General features: G+C 38.0%; 1 long non-coding RNA gene across 2 annotated transcripts in view; it reads left to right on the top strand.

The window, feature by feature from the left end:
* Window positions 1-20,648, top strand: part of LOC113935075 — a 76,543-nt gene extending 55,895 nt beyond the window's left edge. For both annotated transcript variants that reach the window (XR_003523890.1, XR_003523892.1), the window contains exon 5: window positions 20,589-20,648. This is a non-coding gene — a long non-coding RNA (uncharacterized LOC113935075). The remainder of the gene's footprint in view (window positions 1-20,588) is intronic.
* The last annotated feature ends 869 nt before the right edge of the window (window positions 20,649-21,517 follow it).

Below are 21,517 nucleotides of genomic sequence, written 5' to 3'. Positions count from 1 at the left end.
AAGTCTTCCAATCCATGAACATGGACTGATTTATGTTTATTAGGTCATCTTTCATTTCTTCCAACAATGTTTTATGATTTGGAGGATGTAAATTTTATAATTCTTTGGTTAAATTTATTCCTAAGTATTTTATTCTTTTTGATGCTAATGATGCTATTGATTTGATTTATTTGATCTTGTATCCTGCAACTTTTCTGAACCCTTTTATTAGGTCTAACAGTTTTTTTAGTGGGTTTTTTAAGATTTTCTATATATAAAATCATGCCATCTGTGAATATAGTTTTACTTTTTCCTTTCCAAACTGCATATGTTTTATTTCATTTTCTTGCACAATTGTGCTGGCTAGAACCTCCAGTACAGTGTTGACTAAAACTGGCAAAAGTGAATATCCTTGTCTTATTCCCAATGTTAGGGGGAAAGTATCTGGTCTTTCAACATTAAGTATGATGTAAGTTGTAGGTTTTTTATAGATGCCCTTTATCATCTTGAGTAAGTTCCCTTCTTTTCCTAGTTATTGAGTGTTTTTTATCATGAAAGAATGTTGGAATTTATCAAGTTCTTTTTCTGTGTTTCATGAGATGATCATGTAAGTTTGTTTTCTAGTCTGTTGATATGGTTGTGTTACATTCATTGATTTTTGAATGTTAAACCAATATTGTATTCCTGCAATAAATCCCATTTGGTCATGGTGTATAATTCTTTTTATATGTTATTGGATTTGGTTTGTTCGTATTTTGTTGAAGATTTTTGTATCAATATTTATAAGAGATGTTGGTCTTTGTCTTTTGTCTGGTTTTGGTATCAGGGTAATACTGGCCTCATAAAGTGAGTTGGAAAGTATTCCCTCCTCTTCTAATTTTTGGAAGAGCTCATAAAGAATTGGTATTACTTCTTCTTTGAGTAGTTACCCATGAAGTCATCTGATTATTTCTTTAGATAAGAGATCTGGAAGTGGAATTACTGTGTCAAAGATATAAACATATACAAAACTTTTTGTTTAACTAAATTGCTTTCCTGGGCAGGGAGTGCCAATCATACTTCCACTAGCAGTACATAATCTAGCACATTGTTTTGCTCATAGTAGAACTGAATTGAATTTTATTGATAATTGGTTCTTCTCAACCCTGAAAAACAACATACACTAGTATATCAATCAAATAGTTGTTTTCAATACTTGTTTAAAAAGATGGTATCTCTTGTTTATAATAATAAAAGTTTTATGGGTTTCCTATGTTGATTTCGGGCCAATTTCAATCATAATGAACTTTGCATTCTCTAGATCCAGGTTATTTTATTTTATTAATTTTTTAATTTTTTTAAAGTAATCTCTGTCCTCATTGTGGGGCTTGAACTCACAACCATGAGATGCTTTACCAACTGAGCCAGGCAGGCACCCCTAGATCCAGCTTATTTTAGAGTTAAATGAGAAATAAACACTTATATCTGCCTAATACGTGTTATACTGTAGAGAATATTTTTACCCCTACAGCAGAACTAAAGTGTGAGCAACATTTACATGATATACTAAATGTGAATCTGGTAACAAGCTAACTCAGTTTGGTTGTGCTATTTTTGCTAATAAATTGTGATAAAGGATTTATGGCTTTAAAAATTATGAATATTGGGACACCTGGGTGGCTCAGTTGGTTGAGCACCCGACTCTTGATTTCAGTTTGGGTCATGATCTCAGGTCATGGTATCAAGCCCCCAGTCAGGTTCTGAATTGAGTGTGGAGCCTGCTTGGGATTCTAATTCCACCCACCTCCCCGCCCCGGTACCCTCTCACTTTGCCCCTCCTCTCCTCTCTCTCTATCTCAAATAGATTTTTAACTAAAAATAAATTTAAAATAATTAATTAAAAATACTTGGCAGATTCTTGTATCATGCTTGTCATATATAAGAAATTTCATCTTTCCATCACAATTTTTCATGAGTATTCAGGATTCATTTCCCACATGGATGAATTAATGCCCCTACTTCTAGTCATTCATTTTTTTCCAGCTTTATTGAAATGTAATTGACATGTAATGTTGTGAAGGTTTAGGTATGCAATGTGATGATTTAATGCTTATTTAAGTTTAATCTTGATTATATACTAAGAATTTTTTGACCAAGCAAGACACTTGAAATAAACATAAAATGTGGACTTTAATTGTGGAATGTAGCAAATCTGAGTTATGTGTCTTGCCCATTAACCATAGAGCTTGTTCTTCTCTTGATATACTCTCTTGACTGAGGGAGGCTCTTCTTCATGAAAGGACTTGAAGCTCATCACCCACTGTCCACTTAAATCCAAGATCCATTTTAAACCTGCCAGATCCAGGTCAGTGTTTTCCTTCTCTGGTCCTTGTTTCTTAAAGTACTAGGAAAGACAACTCATAATAATGTAAGACATATTCCATTCAGGGTGATCCCACTGAAAGTTTAGACAATCAGTTAAATATATTCTTTAATCACTGGTTGCAGAAGCTTATATTACCTAAATGGCATTCTAGGCACCAGTCATTATAAGTCTTGCTTTATTACATTTGAGTATCTTGTTTTCCTTCTTTTTTATTGCCTTTTACTTTGGTGGTTGTTTATGGCCCAGCTGGGCTCACTTGTTTCTTTATTTAAGAGTTCACTGGGTTTGTATCTGATCATATCTTTAGTGTCACCACCTTCCCACCTTTTGCCGGTTGATTTAATATTCACAGTGACATTATCTCCAACTCTCTTGTGAAATCAATTCGCATCCAACTTCGAGCAAGATCCTGCATGAATTATACACAAAACATTGCCAGTCCAAGTAGCAGAAAAGGTTAAATTCTGGCTTTATTTCTTTTCTCGTGACTAGTTCCTCCCCTCTTCCATCCCATTTCCGTGTGTGTGTGTGTGTGTGTGTGTATTTTAAAGTCTCCTAGGTTTGACTGAATTTAATGAACATATACAGTTTTCTTCTCTCAACCTTAGAGTTCTTCAATTTTAGGTACTAAAGATACAATGATTTCATGTTTATTTTCAAACACGATTATTTCTTAAGTCTATAGCTTCTCTCTCACATTCACTGAGGAGTTCATTGGAGAAGTGGGCCTGAACCTTTATATCACAATGAAGGTTCTAAGCACCATGACAGATGTGCTTAGAGTGTGTAGACTTCCCTTTTCTTAGCTAAGTTGTTTTGGTTGGAAGTAAGAGAGACTAACTGCTTAAGTAGTAAAGGGAATTTATTAGAAGGATGTGGGAGTATCTGAAAGCACCCAAAGACAGCTGGCTTGCCCAGGGACTAAACACAGAACCTGGAGAGCCACCAGGCATTCATGCAGGCATGACTGCTCTACACTTCCTAGATCTACACTTGTCTCTGTCCATATCCAGGACAGCTGTCTCTGGATCTCAGGGTATATGATAGAAAAGGTTATTCCTAAAGCTCCTGAATTTGCGCTCACTCCTATTCCCAGATCTCTGTGAAAATAATTAGATTGGCCTCATTTGGATCAAGTGTTCATCCTGGTCCAGTCATCTGTGACAGTAGTCCAGAGTAGACTGCGAGTAGGGATAGATGGAGTAGTTCTCAAAAAAAAAGGTATCACATAAGCTAGACACACACCCTTGACATTTGTTTAGCGTACCACCTAGGTGCTAATTCTTGAATTACAGAAAGTAATCATTTAACAGACAATAAGCCATATCTGGTCTCCTTCAGAAATGTGTATAAGGTCAAGGCTTCATCTGTATAATGGTGTTTGTTCTCTTAATTGCATTTCATCTGCCATGTGCACACTTACCCACATAGCCTCTTGGGCTCCTTCTTTTATTCATTTATATTCCCTTTCCAGATATAAGGGAAATCATAAATCATTTGCAGAATTTTCTGATTCATTCATTCCTAGATAGAGATAAGTAGAAGGAATGGAACTGCCCTAGTGAGATTCAGTTTCATGCTCTTCAAAGTTGATGTGGGTATTATTTCTCCAATAAGCATTCTTAATGTTCTCAATAATACCAGCTGTTGTGATTTTCTTACTAACGTGGTCTTTAGTGAATTGCACTCTCCGGTTTGTTACAGTACATCTGTGTGACAATGGAAAATTTTCTGTAGCCATGAAATTGGGTTTGAATTTTGAGATAAGGTTTTTGAAGCTATATCTATTTAAAATCTGGTGATAGCAAGGTCTGTGTCTGGTCCCCATGTGATATATTGCTAGAACAATGTTTTATATTCACTTATTCATTAACCTTTTATTTATTATGATCTTAAAATGAACAAAGCACTGTTTGGGCTAAAGAGAATTAGGAAACTTCCACAGGCTGCTTACAGATCAAGAAAAGAGGAGACTTTAAGATAAGAGTTTGGAAGGTAAAGGTCATGATCTAAACTATATCATGGAGGGCGCCTGGGTGGCTCAGTTAGGTCAACTGACCTTAACGCTCAGTTGGTTAAGCGACTGCCTTCGGCTCAGGTCATGATCCTGGAGTCCCAGGATCGAGCCCCACATCGGTCTCCCTGCTCAGCGGGGAGTCTCCTTCTCCCTCTGACCCTCCCCCCTCTCGTGTTCTCTCTCTCATTCTCTCTCTCTCTCAAATAAATAAATAAAATCTTTAAAAAAAATAAACTATATCATGGAGGTCAAAATTAAAGTGAGCCTATCGGAGTGCACTGAGAATAGCTCATTTTTAATTATTTTAACAGATATATTTTTGCTATCCACATTTCCTCTATTTCAACCATTGCTCATATTTAATATTCTCATTTTGACATTTTTGAAACATTATTTACTCAGCAGTTATTTCATTGGTATGTATTCATGGGAGCAGGGGGAAGAAATAAGCTCACCCCTGTTATTTGCAGAGTCTGAGGCAAGAGTACAAGTGGAGGCCCACATATCATACATCTAAATGTTTAATTTTGAATTATAAATAAAATTTTAAGTTAACATTTTTATTTCAAATGCATTTTACAGATAAAATTTATTTAAATCTCAGTAGCCTTCTTATCAAAATAAAACTATTCTCAATTTTAACTTTTCTAGCGTTCAATGTCCAGCTCAATGACAATGTAGTCAGTTATTACACTTCACACATGTGATGTCTAGGCCTATTCCTATACATAAGAGCAACTGAAATTATTTAATTTTACGAAACTGTTTTTTTTTTAAGATTTTATTTATTTATTTGACAGAAAGAGACACAGCGAGAGAGGGAACACAAGCAGGGGAAGTGGGAGAGGGAGAAGCAGGCTTCCTGCAGAGCAGGGAGCCCAATGCGGGGCTCAATCCCAGGACGTTGGGACCATGACCTGAGCCGAAGGCAGCCGCTTAACCGACTGAGCCATCCAGGCACCCCCGAAACTTTATTTAACTGCCATATGCAAATACTGTGTGCCACATTTGTGGTTATCTCCAGAACTCTCTGGTACCCGGAAATTTAATTGGAAGGTAAACCAGGGTTTAGATGCTTGGTACTAATGGGAAAGGATGCTTCTTTATGCAACAATCTACTGAATTACTGCTATCTCGGAAGGGTTTGACAACTCAATTACTTTGCTTTTCTCGTAAGCATTTTCACCTCTCAAATCCCCTCCTGCTCTGAAATAGAGTTGCTCTCTGTAGCTGACAGGGGCCCAGTCCTCAAGCCTTCATGGTATGTGCAGTAACTTGCTCAAGTTAAAGGGTGGTCCTGGAAAGAGAAGAAGCAGCAAAAGAGGAGAAAAGGGTAGCCTGGCCGTGTTCTACTAGACCATGCTCAGTAAAGGCCCCAGTTTCTCTGTGTATTATGCTCTACTGTATCCCAAACCTAGGATAGTGTCTGGCTCATCATTGATACCCGAGAAACATTCGCTGTATGAATGCATTGCTGCATGAATGCCTTGCGCAGTGGTAGTGAACCATGCGTGACCATTGCAAACACTAACTGAAAGCTCAGGGGTCGTCATTCAGCTGGTGTTATCTTTTGATGCCATGAGTCTTACTTCACTTTTTAAAGTGACAGTTGTTAAATGACTCTCCTAGGAATTCTCTCAATCCTATTACTGCAAAAATGAATAGTTTGGCCACTTTGTTTCTTAAATGTGAAACCCTCTCACCAGATTTGGACTTTTCTAGGCATCACACTGCATGGAAGCCATAGTCCAAGCTTGACTTTGACTTAGGCTGATCTACTTAGTGATGCTGGTGGCGTGCTGCAGGAGCCTGTCTGAAAGGTGCCATAGAAGTGCACTGTGCTCTGCATATGTAAGTGAGGAGCTTCTCAGTTGTTTCCCTGCAGGGACAACTGTATTGTTTTTAATTGTCTATTTTAATAGGCCTGAATAAAATACTCTTCTGTCTTATTTGATCTGCATCCCCTAGTGGGATTTCTCCCTGCTTTCTTTTTACCACTGTGACAGTTTCCTATTTAGACATTTAGTTCTTTCGACAGGGGCTCTTGATTTTCAATGGCAGGGACTGTTTCTCCATCTATTGATGTTCAAACCTAGTGGTCCCTGACCTATGGGATCATTTGCAAAAATGCGTTGAGTTTTGGGAGCCTGGGATGAATGAAAGAAATTCCATGAAATAGAAAACAAAAACAAAATCAAGCACAGGTTTGATTTAATTGGCTAAATGAATCTGGATTGATTTTTTTTTTTTTCCAAATGTTCCTAGCAGTGATCAGAGGCAACCAGGATTAACCCTAGCTGAAACACACCCAACCTCCGCTCAGTGAATACTTTAACAAATATAGGACCATAATAGAATGGTCTTCTGGTTGGATGATTTTCTCCTAGAAGAAGTATATGGCTGATGTAGGATGATATGATGAAACATGATGAGGGGTAGGAGACAAGAGATGTGAATTTTAGTACCAGCTCTGTCACTTCATGACTGTCTGGCCTTTGTCGAATTATGTGGTTCCTTGTCTAAAATCATAAGCAAGTTGAACTAAGGCCCCTTCCTGCTTCTAGTTCTATGACTGGCGACAAAACATTCTTGGCTCAATATATATGCTGTACTTTATTTTCGTAGCAGATCTTGACTTCTGCTTTGCATCACCTTATAGATTTGAAAAGATTTAAAAGGTGATTTGAAGTTTGAGATGACTGCACTGAGGAATGAACTTGTATAACTGAATGTACAGAGCCTTTGTGACTTTATCATTTTTTTAAATTTAATTTTATTTATTTGACAGAGAGAGACAGCGAGAGAGGGAATACAAGCGGGGTTTGGGGTGGGAGAGGGAGAAGCAGGCTCCCTGTGGAGCAGGGAGCTCAATGTGGAGCTCCATCCCAGGACCCTGGGACCATGACCTGAGCCAAAGGCACCGTTTAATGACTGAGCCACCCAGGCGCCCCACTTTATCATTCTTAATGATATGTTTTTTGTTAATACTTTTTTTTAAAGTTTATTCATTTAAATAATCTCTACACCCAGTTTGGGGCTCAAACTCACCATCCCAAGATCAAGAATTTGTGCTCTTCTGAATGAGCCAGCCAGGCTCCCCTGAAGATACGTTTGAACCCTGGAGCAGCTATGACTGAAACTTCACTGCCTCCTTCCTTGAAATTCCCAGTTACGTGAGCCTATAAATAGCCGTATATTCTAATTCAAGTTGAGTTTCTTTTGCTTGCATAAAAACATTCCTAATGCAACTTCTTAAATTTGCTTTATTGTCATGATTGACTCATTTTTAATTACCTTCTTTACATCAGAGGAAATCCCACTGGAAGCTCATCTCTTCTCCATCATAGTTATCCACCTGTTTCTCCCCCTTATTTATAGGCATATCCATCCCTGGTTATCCAGGATAGTACCTTATTTCCTGCCTCTTTTCCTCCACAACCAGTTGTTGTCAAAGCCTATAAACTCTACATTTAAACATCTCCTGGACCCATCTCTTCTAATTAGTCCTTCCTTCTTGGATGCATTTTTTATACCTCAGTTAGTTCTGAAAAAGGAGGGGGAAATTTGAGCATCTTCTCTCTACTCTGCATCAGTCCAAAGAAAGGGGGTTGCATTTAATCATGTAAGAACCCTCTTCCCTAGCTCTTCACCACTGGAGAAGGAGTGACTGTTCTGATGAGTCAGAGGACACTCTGTGGGAGCATATTTTGCTTATAGACCAAGTGACTGTGCCTAAATCAACCCTGCTTTGTTCCTATCCTGGGTCTATGAGCCATGGGCCCTCTCTGGGGCTTTCCTTGTTCCATTCGTCAGCTCACTTGGGCAGTGTCTGCCTCTTTCTCTGTTCCTATGTCTCTACCTCTGTCTAAGTAGTTAAGTCAGCTGGGTCTGATCCTTTCCATTATCACAGAATAAACTCTCAACTTATGTGTATGTCAGCAAACATTGCCACAACTTCCTTCTCTGGTTTATCTCCCACTTATTTCCTTGTATGCAATCTGCCCCATAGCTACATTGGAGCACTTTCCATTCCTCATCATGCCAAACACTCAGATGTTTCTGTGTCTCTCCTACTTTTCTTCCCTCTCCCTAGACTTCTTTTTTTCACCATCCCATCTTCCCCATGCTTCAAAGACCAGCTTTAAATGTCACGTTCTTCATGAAGTCTTCCTCAAGTCTTAACAATAAGAATTAATGATCTACGGGGCACCTGGTGGCTCAGTCAGTGGTTTCACTGACTCTTGATCTCAGCTCAGGTCTTGATCTCAGGGTTGTGAGTTTAGGCCCCACATTGGGTTCCATGCTGGGTGTGGAGCCTACTTAAATTAAAAAAAACAAAAACATAAGAAGAATTATCTAGTCAACTAATATTTCACATGAGAGCCAAGAATACTCATAGGGGAAAAGATAGATAGTCTCTTCGATAAATGGAGTTAGGAAAATTGAATAGTCACACGCAAAAGAATAAAACTGGATCCCTATCTTGTACCATCCACAAAAATTAACTTGAAATGAATTAAATGTAAGACCGGAAACCCTAAAACTCCTAAAGGAAAACATAGGGCAAAAGCTCCTTGACATTGGTTTTAACAATGACTTTTTGGATATGACACCAAAAGCAAAGGCAACAAAAGCAAAAATAAACAAGTGGGACTACATCAAACTTAAAAGTTTCTGCACAGCAAAAGAGACAATCAATAAAATGAAAAGGCAACCTATGGAATGGGAGAAAATATTTGCAAACTATCTATCCAATAAGGGGTAAATAAATATCTAACAACTCCTATAACTCAATGGCAAAAAAAAAATCCTAAACAATTCAATTAAAAAATAAGCAGAGGGGGGCACCTGGGTGGCTCAGTCGTTAAGTGTCTGCCTTCAGCTCAGGTCATGATCCCAGGGTCCTGGGATCAAGCCCAGCATCAGGCTCCCTGCTCTGCAGGAAGCCTGCTTCTCCCTCTCCCACTCCCACTGCTGTGTTCCCTCTCTCACTGTCTCTCTCTCTCTCTCTCTTTCTCTCTGTCAAATAAATAAATAAATCTTTAAAAAAACATAAGCAGAGAACCTGAACAGACATTTTTCAAAGAAGATATACAGATGGCCCACAGGTAGGTGAAAAGGAGATCAACATTACTAATCATCAGGGAAATGCAAATCAAAGCCACAGTGACACATCACCTCACACCTGTTGAATGGCTATTATCAAAAAGATAAGAGATAACAAATACTGGCAAGGGTGTAGAGAAAAGGGAATCCTTGTGTACTGTTAATGAGAATGTATATTGGTGCAGCCACTGTGGAAAACAGTATGGAGGTTCCTCAAGAAAAAAAAAGGGGGGGGAAGAATGACCATATGATGCAGCAATTTCTGGGTATACATCTGAAGAAAATGAAATCACTGTTTTGAAGAACTATCTCAACCCCCATGTCCATTGCATTATTTACAGTAGCCATGACATGAAAACAGTCTAGGTGTCAATGGATGAATGGATAAAGAAAATGTGATACACACACACACACACACACACACACACACACACACACACACATTGAAATATTATTCTGCCATAAAAAAGAAGGAAATTCTATTTGCAATAATATGGATGAGCCCTGAGGGTATTATGCTAAATGAAATAGACAAAGACAAATGCTATGTGATCTCATTTATATGTGGAATCTAAAAAAGCATAACTCATAGAAATAGAGCAGAATGCTAGTTGCCAGGGGTGGGGGCAGTTGTGGGGGAAATGGGTGAAGATGATCAAAGGAAATAAACTCCAGTTATAAGATGAATAAGTTCAGGGGATCTAATGTACAGCATGGTGACTACAGTAAACAGTACTGTATTGTATACTTGAAAGTTGCTCACAGAGTAGATATTAATAGTCTCACAATAAACAAAAGATAACAGTGAGGTGATAGACATGTTAATTAACCTTATTGTGGTAATCGTTTTGCAATAGGTACATATATCAAATAATCACACTGTACACCTCAAATGTACACAATGGTATATGTCAATTATATCTCCATAAAGCTGGAAAAATAATTGTTGTTGCTTTAACAACACCCTAGGGCACCTTGTTCTTACTTTCCTTAAATTATATTTAGGTTCTACATTGTTTTCCAGTTTTTGGTGTCCATATTAGTGTTTTGTACAAGAATGTAAATTCTGTGAGGATCTGTATTACCTTATTCATGTTTTTACTGCCACATCCATAGTATATCAAGGCCTTGCGTAAAACAGGTGTTTAATATAAAATTTTTTTCTCAGAGATCCAGTGGAAAACCAAGTTGTGGGATTGGCGTGTGTTGGTTTTCCCTATTTCCGAGCCAATTATTTTCATAATTGAGTTCTTATCTACCTCTTCTGCCCTACCTACACTCTCATCCATCCCCAGTGCCTCCCCTCAAGGCTAACAGAGCTAAAAGTTTCCCTCAAATTGCAACCATACTTCATGATGTTGTGCCTTTACTACCTTTGTCTTCAATGCTTTTCTTAAACGCCTGTCAGCGTGGCTTTCCCCTATTTATCTGTCCGTACATGTTACCTCCTTTTGAAGGATTTCCTGACTGTCTCACCACCTACTTCCACCATCCAGAAAGAATTGGCCCCTTTCCTTTCTGCCCCTTAGACTTTGTATAGATTGTTTTCACAGAATATATGTGGGGTTCCCCCCCATAATTTCCCCCTTTTACATTCATAACTCTCTCCTTTTATCATATTATAATTCCTTAAGGGCAGGTCCCTTTCCTTTCTTGCCTTTGGATTCCAACTGTCCCTTCAAAGTTTGAGGTGTACATTTTTGCTTGATACTATATTTAGAGACTTCTCTCAAGCCAACAAGAATATAAGGTCTTTGAAGGTAAGAAGTATGAGTAATTCATATTTGTATTACTTCACTTCTACCCAATAAGTGTTTTCAGAATGAATAAATAAAGGACTATCCCCAGACCCAGACCAGGTGACCCTGGGATTAAAGGAAATAGACCCATTTATGCAAACATAATAATTTCTAGCGTTAAACTGGAGTTGGCTTGGCCTCTTTCCTTTGAGGAAGGCTCATTTTAGATCCCACCGATTCTCCTATGCTCTTTTCAACAATCCTCCATACATACTTGTCCAAGTTGGCAAGAGAAATACTTTAAAGGTCTCCCAGGGTGGTGGGGTGGATGGGCAAATTCCATCTTTATTGCTGGACTTTCTTACAGCTGCTTCTGGTCCATTTTACTACTTCACAATCTGGCTTCCTGCCTTCCTGTTTTGGCTTCCACAGCTTGACTCCTGGGTTCAACCTGGTCTTCTAATTTATGCCTCCGTTCACCCTTCTCCCATTCAATATTTTATGTCCTTTAGCTTCACAGTACCCAGCCAAGTGTAAGAAGTACCCTTTCCCCATTCCCTACAGTGATTGGAAGGGGCTCACTCAGGTCCTGCTCAGTTGCCTGACTCCCACCCAAAAGAGAAAAAGGACCGATCAGAACCCTCAATGCTGTGAGACCTCAGCTCACTGAGAAGTCATTCCAATCTGGTTAGTCACCTGAATTGGATTTTATGAGTAGAATGGGGGCATTGGTTTCTTGTTGCTCTACACATAGGATGGATTAACTTTATTAAACATATTGGTGAGCAGTAACATTCTAACCTGGTTAGTCACCTGAATTGGATTTTATGAGTAGGTTGGGGCATTGTTGTTGCTCTGTTGGTGTAAGGTGGGTTAACTTTATTAAACTTGTTGGTGTGATGCAAATATGTATTACTCCTTAGAAACCATCAGTTTGCCAAGGCATATTGAGTCATTCATCTGGAGGACAGCTGAAGGGGTTAATTAAAAACAGCTGCATCTAATGCTGGTGTATACTTCTTAGAGGGCACAGGAAAGACAGAACAACAACAACAAAAAGACCTTCTGTGGAGAGAGATCTCTAAACGCCAAGATGAGTGTGGGTAGAGTCTGGATGCTCTGAGAATCAGAAAAGAATCAGATCTACTAATTAAAGTGGGTTGTAGTTAAGTATAAAAGTCATCCCAATGTGGCATTAAGAAGAACACACTGATATTGGAGAGCAAAGCATGTAAGTTAGTTGTATAAAGTATGAGCAGTGTATCTTTTCTATTTAAAATATTCCTCTTTTGTTCTTTCTATAATTTGGTATTCCTTATCTTGCCTAATTTTTAAAGTTTATTTGGAAAAATGTGAATTAACTAAAATTGAAATTAGGGGGTTTTTTTCTTGCACTTTTCAGTATAAAAAACATATCTATTATTTCTGTAAGTAAAAAACAGTGAATTTACCAACTACAATAATTATATGCCATCATATCAAAGTGTAAGTCTGTATTGCCTTGATATTTCTCAGTTTTTGCCCTAACATCCAAACAAAGAAACTATATAAGGTTTTCTGTCTGGCTTCCCCTGTAATTTAAGCTGTATTACCTACTGCTCTTTGCTCAGGGAAGCCAAATCAGGCTATTCATGTTAATGTGGCTACTGATTAAACCAAAGTTTATCCCATTTACAGACTGCCAGGTCACCCATGAAATCATGGCATTTGGTTGGGGAAGGTCCGCAGTCTAACTGAAGCAACTAATGTTTCTGTCAGATTTGGAGCTAGAGAATACGTAGAGAATGATTCAGTTTGGTGTGAGAGAAAAATGGCACATTCCCACAAAGATAAATATTCCACGTCAAAAGAGGGTTGTCATAACTAGAGTTGCCTTGATTCTTCACCACCTCCCTGACAGTAAGTGATTCTAAAGAAGTCCTGTTTCTTGCAATCAAGAGAAGCTTCTAGTTCCTTGCTGCTCACTGTGGTCCACAGACCAGCAGCACTGACATCAAGCATCAGAAGCTGGTTAGATAATGTAGTGTCTCAGGCTCCACCCCAGACCTATTGAATCAGCATCTGTATTTCAACAAGGTCCCCAGGTTGAAACTAAAGTTTCAGAAGCTTCATTTCAGTATACCCCGTGTGCTAGGCTTCTGTTATTCCTCAACATCCATTCTTTCCCTCTCCCATAATAACAGAATCTTAGCTGGTCACATGGGTGAATTTTCAGCTCCACATTTACTCACCTCCCTTCTAGCTTGGTGAAACTATGGTCTGGCCAATGGGATGTCTGGAAGACTGATGGGAGCCACTTCCAAATCTTGTCTTTAAAAATGGGCAGGTCTTCCCTCTGCCAGTGAGGTGGGAAGGACTATGGCAATCACTTAGGACCCATACTCGAAAGTCACAAGTTGAGTAGGTCAGAGCCACCTACCAGCACAGGGCTGCCCATTTACCTCTGGACTGTGTTACATGAGAGAGGGACAAACATCTCTCTTACTTCAGTCATTATAAACAGGGGTATCTTTAGCTCAGCAGCTCAGCATGTACACTAACTAATAAACTATTATTAACAGAGCTTGATGAGAGAAGGGACAGTCCCTTCAGAATTAAATGTTTAGCTCATTAATAGTGCCAGGAACAACACTTGAGTCTGCTTCTATAGCCTACATTGAAATGGGCATGAAATAATTAAAAAGCAAACCCATAGTGGGAGAAATGTAGCTCAGAAATTAACCATAGAATAATTGTTTTTTGAGTAATGGATAAAGATTATCTGCTATTAGTACTCACCCAGAGGTTGTTTCTTTCCTACGAAAAGCTGGGATCATCAAAAAAAAACCCACCCAACTGAGATTAGTTGGATTTTCAGGCCATTACAGAGCTTATTTCTGCAGAACAGACATTACAGGAAAAGCCTACCTCCTCAATTTACATAAATCTCCAACTTTGCAAGTCAGAACAGAAATAAAACTAATATTTTCAATTGATGAGGTTTATTTTTTAAAGTAGGAACTTTTAGTAATGTTAGTCAGAAACATCTCAATAATTCATGACTCCACTGTGTTACAAGGAAATAACCAAATGCATGTGGGATCTGGAGCATTTTGAGACACAGAATTACTGAATTACTTGGAATTAGGATGACAAAACAAAAACTCATACCAAACCAGGCATGGAGATATTTTCTTAATCATTTTTGGCTAAAAGTTTTATTAATGCCTTAGCGTAGAGGTTTAAGAGGTGAAACACCAGATACCAACTCTATTACACATCCTGATTGCACTTTGCACATTGTGTATGTTTATGTTTAAGGACACTGTGGAGCAGAGACAGCACCCTTACTTACTGACTGCGCCTAAGCAAGCTCCCATCTTGTATCTTTGGGACATACAACTACTTGTCTCCATTGGGAGTGCCCACCAAAGCTAGAGCCAGAGAACACCAAAAAGGAAATAACTGTAATTTACTGTTGTTTCTGGATCCTTTTTGAGACCCATTTCTCGGCCGAGCACCCCATGAATCACCTTATTCCCCCCAAAACACCTGACCTTCATTTCCGTAATCTATTCTCTGCTGTGTCACCTTCCAGTTTTAAAATTCTCATTCTTTTTCATTGTCAAGATTCCTTTAATAGTGCACTGATACTGGGGGCGGGGGGGATAACTCATCCTTCCCACTCTAGATAAGGTGATTTTATTCCCTTTTCTTAGGTTCCCAGGTATGAAAATGAGATCCGCTTATGGCTAGAACAGACTGAAAGTTATTTCTAATTCTTGTTACTCAATACCCTTGACTAAAATCAGAATCAGTCATTTATTATTGCTTTTATATCTAATTTGAGGGCAATTTTTATCCTGTCTTTGGAACTGAGGACCAAGATACTACAACAATAACGAGTAACCTCTGTATCATACTTCATACTTTATAAAATGCTTTTCACATACCCTACCTTGTGAGACAAGTATTAACTTTTTTACAGATGTAAATGTAAATTGAGCCCTAGGGTAAGTAATTTGCCCAAGACAAGAGAAACTCAAACTGAGGTGGTTTTAGCTCAGTCCCATACTGTTTCTATTATCCTTAATCTGACCACAGATATTACTATCATGATTACCATTGTCATGGCAGTCATCAGTTACTGAGTCCTTTCTGTGTTCCTGAGGAACAGGGTTAATTATATCATCTCATTTAATCTTTTCAACAGCCCTGGTGGTTCTTTATCAAGTAGGAAAGCTTTCAGCTTCGAGAAGCACAAAACCCAACTAACAGTGGCTTAAACAAATGGCATTTTTCTTATATTAAAGCTCAGAAATAGAATTCTAGCATTGTTTTAGTAACTCATTGGTGTTAGGGCTTTAGATCAAGCCTCTTGGTCTTCCATTCACAACTATATAATGACCACTAGAGCATTAGGCCATCACATGATTGCATTCTCACTTAGAACCAGGACAGAAGTATCTCCTCCTGGGCTTTTCCCTTATCAAAGAAGTTCCTCAGCTGACTTTCATTTTCATCTCATTGGTTAATCATGCTTATCTGTAGACCAGACACTGGGTTTCCTTTCCTCGAGATCAAGAAGTCTCTGCCAGGAAGTCAGCAAAAACCTGGGTTCCATTCAGGGCATCCTTGGACAAAGGTACCCAGCAGAGCCTGGAATACAGCTCATGCTCAGTACAGCCCAAGCATCAAGCTGTGTGACCCAGGTGTATCAGTCCAGAGGAAGGGGTACCGCTTTCCAGGTCATTGGCCTGTTGGGTTGCATTTTCATAAATCATAGGAAGGCTCAGTATTAGCTAGGAGTGGCCCTGGCATGCTAATAAAGAAGGCAGTAGCGGGGTTTAGCATTTAGTAGGCACACGGTGGAGTCTGCCACAGGAAGTTATCAATAACCCCATTTTAAAGATAAGGAAACCAAGGTATGCGGAAATTGGCACAGATTCCCATCACTGGTTTAATGGCTTTTCTTAAATAAAGCCTGACATCAGCTCTGCAAATTGATACAGGCTCACAATTCTACAAGCTACAGAACTTGATTGCTGAAGGAGCTAGACTCTGGATTAAAAAATATAGAAAACTAATCAAACTGCTGAAGTGCCTTTTTTTTAGGGACTTCCAAGATGTCATTAGTTATAAATAGGGCAAAGGACAATGAACCTCATGCATATTGGTAAAACGTCTTAAAGGCTTTTGGCCTTTGCTGACTTGCAAGGAGAATCATCTTATCAGAAGAATTAGAGAATCTAACTCCAGTTGCAAAATCTACCAACGATTTCCTTTGTGACAATCCATATTCACTTACCTCCTTTTTACCTCAGGCTAATAATTTATGTCAGTTGGAGCTCAGTGTTTTATGAACCAAGGGTGAAATTATTAAATTTTATTGTTTGTGATTCCTTCCTTAAGTTATATTCCTATAATTGCAAACTTACTGCATTCCCCAACCTCTATTTTGAATTTATTACTAGCCTTCTTACTGCCTTTTCAGATCTCAGAAGTAAACTTCAAATATTTACAAATCTCAATTTCATGTTTTCCCTTTCATAAATCTGTGGGCAAATTCGGTGCTGGAGACAGAGAGTAATAAATCTGGATATTTATGTATTGTGCCGGTAGGCACTGCATAAACTTTCTTGCGCAGCTTGGTCAATGAGCTTCAGTCTTGACCTGTACCCCTGGTTCTAGTCTAATCCTGAGGCTCATATTAACAGAATCATTATAAAACATCTGGTGACTTGTATACACAAAAACCTTTCCCTCATTCCTTCAGTCATAATTTGTAATCAGACAAGTTTAGTGGGCACATATGTTCTCCATGTTAGCAGAAGAGTGGGAATGGATGGTGTTTATTCCTATTACTACACTTATCTTGTAAGACAGAGAGAGAGCGATGACCAAACCTGCAAATGGGATAAAAAGTTATTTTTTAAAGATCTCTTATTCCAAGCATATTTAATGCCCCTAAAAATAAAATATAAAAGTTTGAGAAGAAAACACAATGGAATTAAAAACAATTTTACAGTGGGCAAGGCTTTACTAAACATGATACAGAATATGGAAGCCATAAATGAAAGGCTGCTAAAATGGACTACATGAAAATTTAATGTTTATATGACAACAACACCCAAAACAAAGTCCAAGACAAATGACAAATAGAGAAAAAAATATGCATCCCATATAGCAAAGGGCTATTTTTTTTAAAGATGGAAAAAGATCTTATAAATTAATTTGAAAAAGAAGATGACTCATTTATAAAAGCAGATAAAGAACATGAATGGGAAGTTTGTAGAAAAAGAAATACAAATGGCAAAAGACAAAAGAATAAAAGGCAAGTTTAACATCATCTACAATGAAAGAAACGAAAATAAAAACAACAGATATTTTTTTCAACATCAGATTGACAAAAATTAGGAAATTGTGATAATACTCGTGTTGGCAAAGGTGTGATCAATAGGCCATTTTTATACATTGTTAGTGGGAGGATAAATTGGTGAAGCCATTTAAAGGGTGGTTTGGTAGAGTCTATCAAAATGTGGAATATACTAGGACCCTTTGAGTTGGCAACTCCACTTCTAAAAATTTTTCTTATGTACAAATAAATATATTTGTGTGTATGAATGTTCATTTCATCACTGTACTTTCAAAAACCTTAACACCTTTCCTGTCCATCAATAATGCATTGGTTAAATGAGTGAAGGCACATTCCTACAGTGGAAAATAGGAAATGTATGTACCCCATTAAAAAGATTGTTAGCTTTGTATGTCCAATACTAGAAGGAATTATCTTTAATCATTACCTGCATATCGTTGTAGTAACAAGACTGTGAAGTAAAGTAAAAGCCATGATAACATGAAAATATTCATTAACTGGCCACTCAAATATCCTACCTTGCTATCTCTGCCTTCAGATGATGACAGCTCAAATCCTGCCAGTGCCAAATGTCAATCTGATAATCAGACTCATCAACAATTAAAGACAAAACAATAACAATGATGACAAGATAGGCGCTTCAAAAGAAAATAATTTGAATGTCAAAGGATTTGTAACTGAGATCCTGGGGAAACTGATAAAGCCCAGAAATAATTTTGCACAAATGACTGTCCTTAAGATAATGCTGTGAAAATTAAATGTGAGTGGAAAGATACTATATTGAGGTAGCATACAATTTGGAGGGAGGAAGGATCCACCCCTCCCTCCCAGTGACACTTGATTTTTTTTCTCCTTCTAAGAAATACCACAACGTTGCAATTATAATCTAAATTTTGTCAAAAATGAGAAATATATTTTCATAAATTTTAGTGTTTTTTGAAGATCAAGTTCCAATAAAATCATTTTCTCACTATTAACTATTATATTTTGGTCTCTTATTAAAGAGGCCTTTTTTTTCAATTCCAGTTCTGCTAATACAGACTCCTGTATGTTGTCAAGTGAAAAGAGTTGACTGCCAAATTGTTTCCTCCTGCTTGGATAAAAACATTTATAGACATGTATATGTATGCTTGTATATATGTAGGATATTCTCATATTATACATAACAAACTAGGGATAGTGGTACCTCTGGGGCAAGAAACATGGGGGATTATAGGATAGAAAAGACATTTACCTTTTACTATCATTTCTTTGTATAATTTTTTAATCGTTTGGTGTGAGCATGTATTAATTGTATAATTTTAAAAATCTATGTAATTTAAATAATTCCTAATTTAAATAGACTAATTTAAAAGTTAGTTAAAAACAGAATCAAAATGAAAGTCAGAATTAATTCTATCTACAGGAGTTTTCAATCCTTGTTGAAGAATATCTTATTATTGAATAAGAATTCACACAGAATGACTAAGAAAGCAGATACTTCACCAAAACAATCCTACAGCTTTAATAAAAACTCCCCTAATTATGAGGATGGGGGGGGTCAATCATCTGTAAAAAGTGGTCCATAACCACAGTTAAATTTATAGGGGGATCTATTATCCCTCTAATTTTTTCTATGGTCTTTCATTTCCTGCATCCCATAAATTAGTCATCTAAAACTTCACCGTTTGAAAATGTCTCCCTCCCAGAATTAATTAGGTATGTTGAAGCTTCCCCAGCAATTTTTGGATATGTAAGCTGTGTCTACACATAGTTTAGATCCTGCGCTCATTCTTTGGAGAACATTTTGCCTTCCTTGGAATCATGTCTTTCACACACTTTCCCTTTTCTCCCTTCATTCTTGCATCCCCACAGCAGATGCAGGGGTGGTCGTCACCAGCTTCGCTGGCCCTCTCAGCCCACCATCTCTGAGCCCGTCCTGAACCAGGACTGCCTTTGTGATCTGCTCCAGGTTGTGTGCTCAGAGAGCTGCCATTGCTCCCCATCCAATCAGCTTTGCCCATTGCTGGTAATATGTATCGAATGCTTTCTGTGTACCATGCGCGATGCCAAGGACGTTTATCAGGATGGGTTCTCAAAAATCACTCCCATTCTACAGATGAGGAAACTACAAAAATAACACGATTCTGATTCAGCAGGATTGGGAGTAACTACAGCAACTCTAAAAGCACCCCTCATCTAATCAATCCCACCACAAATTTTGTCTAGAATCCAACCATCCTGCTACCTCCCCTGCTACCGCCCTGGTCCCTGCACCACCACCTCTTGCCTGGATTATTACAAGGGAAGGGACTCCAACTTGGTCTTTCTTGTTCCCTTGCCCCTTTTTAAAAATCTTTAAATGAGAGCTAAGGCATATCACTCGTCTGCTTCCCATCTTACTTCAAGGAGAAACAAAGTGTTTAAAATGGCTTATCCAGACCCAGCCCAATCTGACTCGCTCTCCCTCTCTGAAATCATCTACAATTCGTCCCTGTGTTTACTCTGCTCTACCCACTACTTTCATACTTCCTGTTTTCTGAATTTTAGAAAACAGACATTCCGTTTTAGTGATGTACCCAAATCACTTTATTTTCAAATACATGGGGAACCAATGTTGCACTGTGGATTTCTTTATCCATTGTCTCTAGAATGTAAGCTGTGCAAGGACAGAAACTGTCTTTTAAAATTTACTCTTGTTTCTGGTGTCTAGAACAGTGCAGGTACTGTTGAACACATCCTATGTGTTCAAAAATAATTGGTGGATTTATGGGTCAATATGTGGTAAAATTAAAACAATCCACGTTTTGGAATCAGAACTGGGTTCAAATTCCAGCTTTATCATTTATTATATGTGTGTCCTTGTATAACGGTTTCCCGTTGCTGAACATCAGTTTCACCTTCTGCAAAACTGAAATAGAAATATCAATCTCATAGGCTTAGGGGAATATTTAGTGGTATCACAGATATCAAGTGCCTGGTATAAAGTAGGGCTTTAGTACATTTTATCTATTTTAAGTCCCTTTTCCTCTTCCATTTTTCCCTCAGAGATGGAGAGAAAAGAATATTTAAGGACGGGAGCCTGGGTGGCTCAGTTGGTTGATCGACTGCCTTCGGCTCAGGTCATGATCCTGGAGTCCCGGGATTGAGTCCCACATCGGGCTCCCTGCTCAGCAGGGAGTCTGCTTCTCCCTCTGACCCTCTTCCCTCTTGGGCTCTCTATCTCTCATTCTCTCTCAAATAAATAAATAAAATCTTTAAAAAATAAAGAATATTTAAGGACAAAGTGGTATTCACTGATATTATCCAATAAATGGTTCTGGAGCACCTACTATGTTGTAGACACTGGAAATACAAAAATGAATGAGCATTACCTCAAGGAAATCAGTTCAGTGTAATGATCTTTTGTGCTAAACCAAGTAAAAACACCTGCAAAAATGGAAAGTTCTCCTCATAGAATATGAAAATATTAATCCTGCATTGACCACTATTTCCCTTGTACCTATGAAAATTATGTCACATTCTTGGCTTTTACATTTTGGAAATATACCTTAAATATATAGCCACGCAGTCAGATAAACACAACAATCTCTATCCAGTCAGGCTCAATTAATATCATTTCAGTTTTCACGGTTTATTTTTTCTTCCTAGTAATGCCATATTAAATTTGCAGTTTTAAAACAAATACTAGAAAGACAATCCCCAAAAAGTTTAGTTTTAGTGAACAGGTGATGGAGTATTTTTAAGTAGGATGAATTAAAAAATTTTATCCATTTGAAAAAACTTTCATTTTTAATTTACCACTGCGTGTTCATTAAGTACAGAATCACTGTGGTTCTGCGCAGTTCAGAAAAGTGAGTATCAACGAAATACAGTGCACACAACAGTTGAATGGTCCCTAAATTGTTATTGCTATCATTTCAATTATTTATGCAGTAAACTGTATAATACAACAATAACATTAAAAGATAAATACA

This window comes from Zalophus californianus, chromosome 13 (assembly GCF_009762305.2).
Source record: "Zalophus californianus isolate mZalCal1 chromosome 13, mZalCal1.pri.v2, whole genome shotgun sequence".
Lineage (NCBI taxonomy): Eukaryota > Metazoa > Chordata > Mammalia > Carnivora > Otariidae > Zalophus > Zalophus californianus.
The sequence above is the reverse complement of the archived record's forward strand: the minus strand, read 5'-3'. Positions and strand labels throughout refer to the sequence as shown.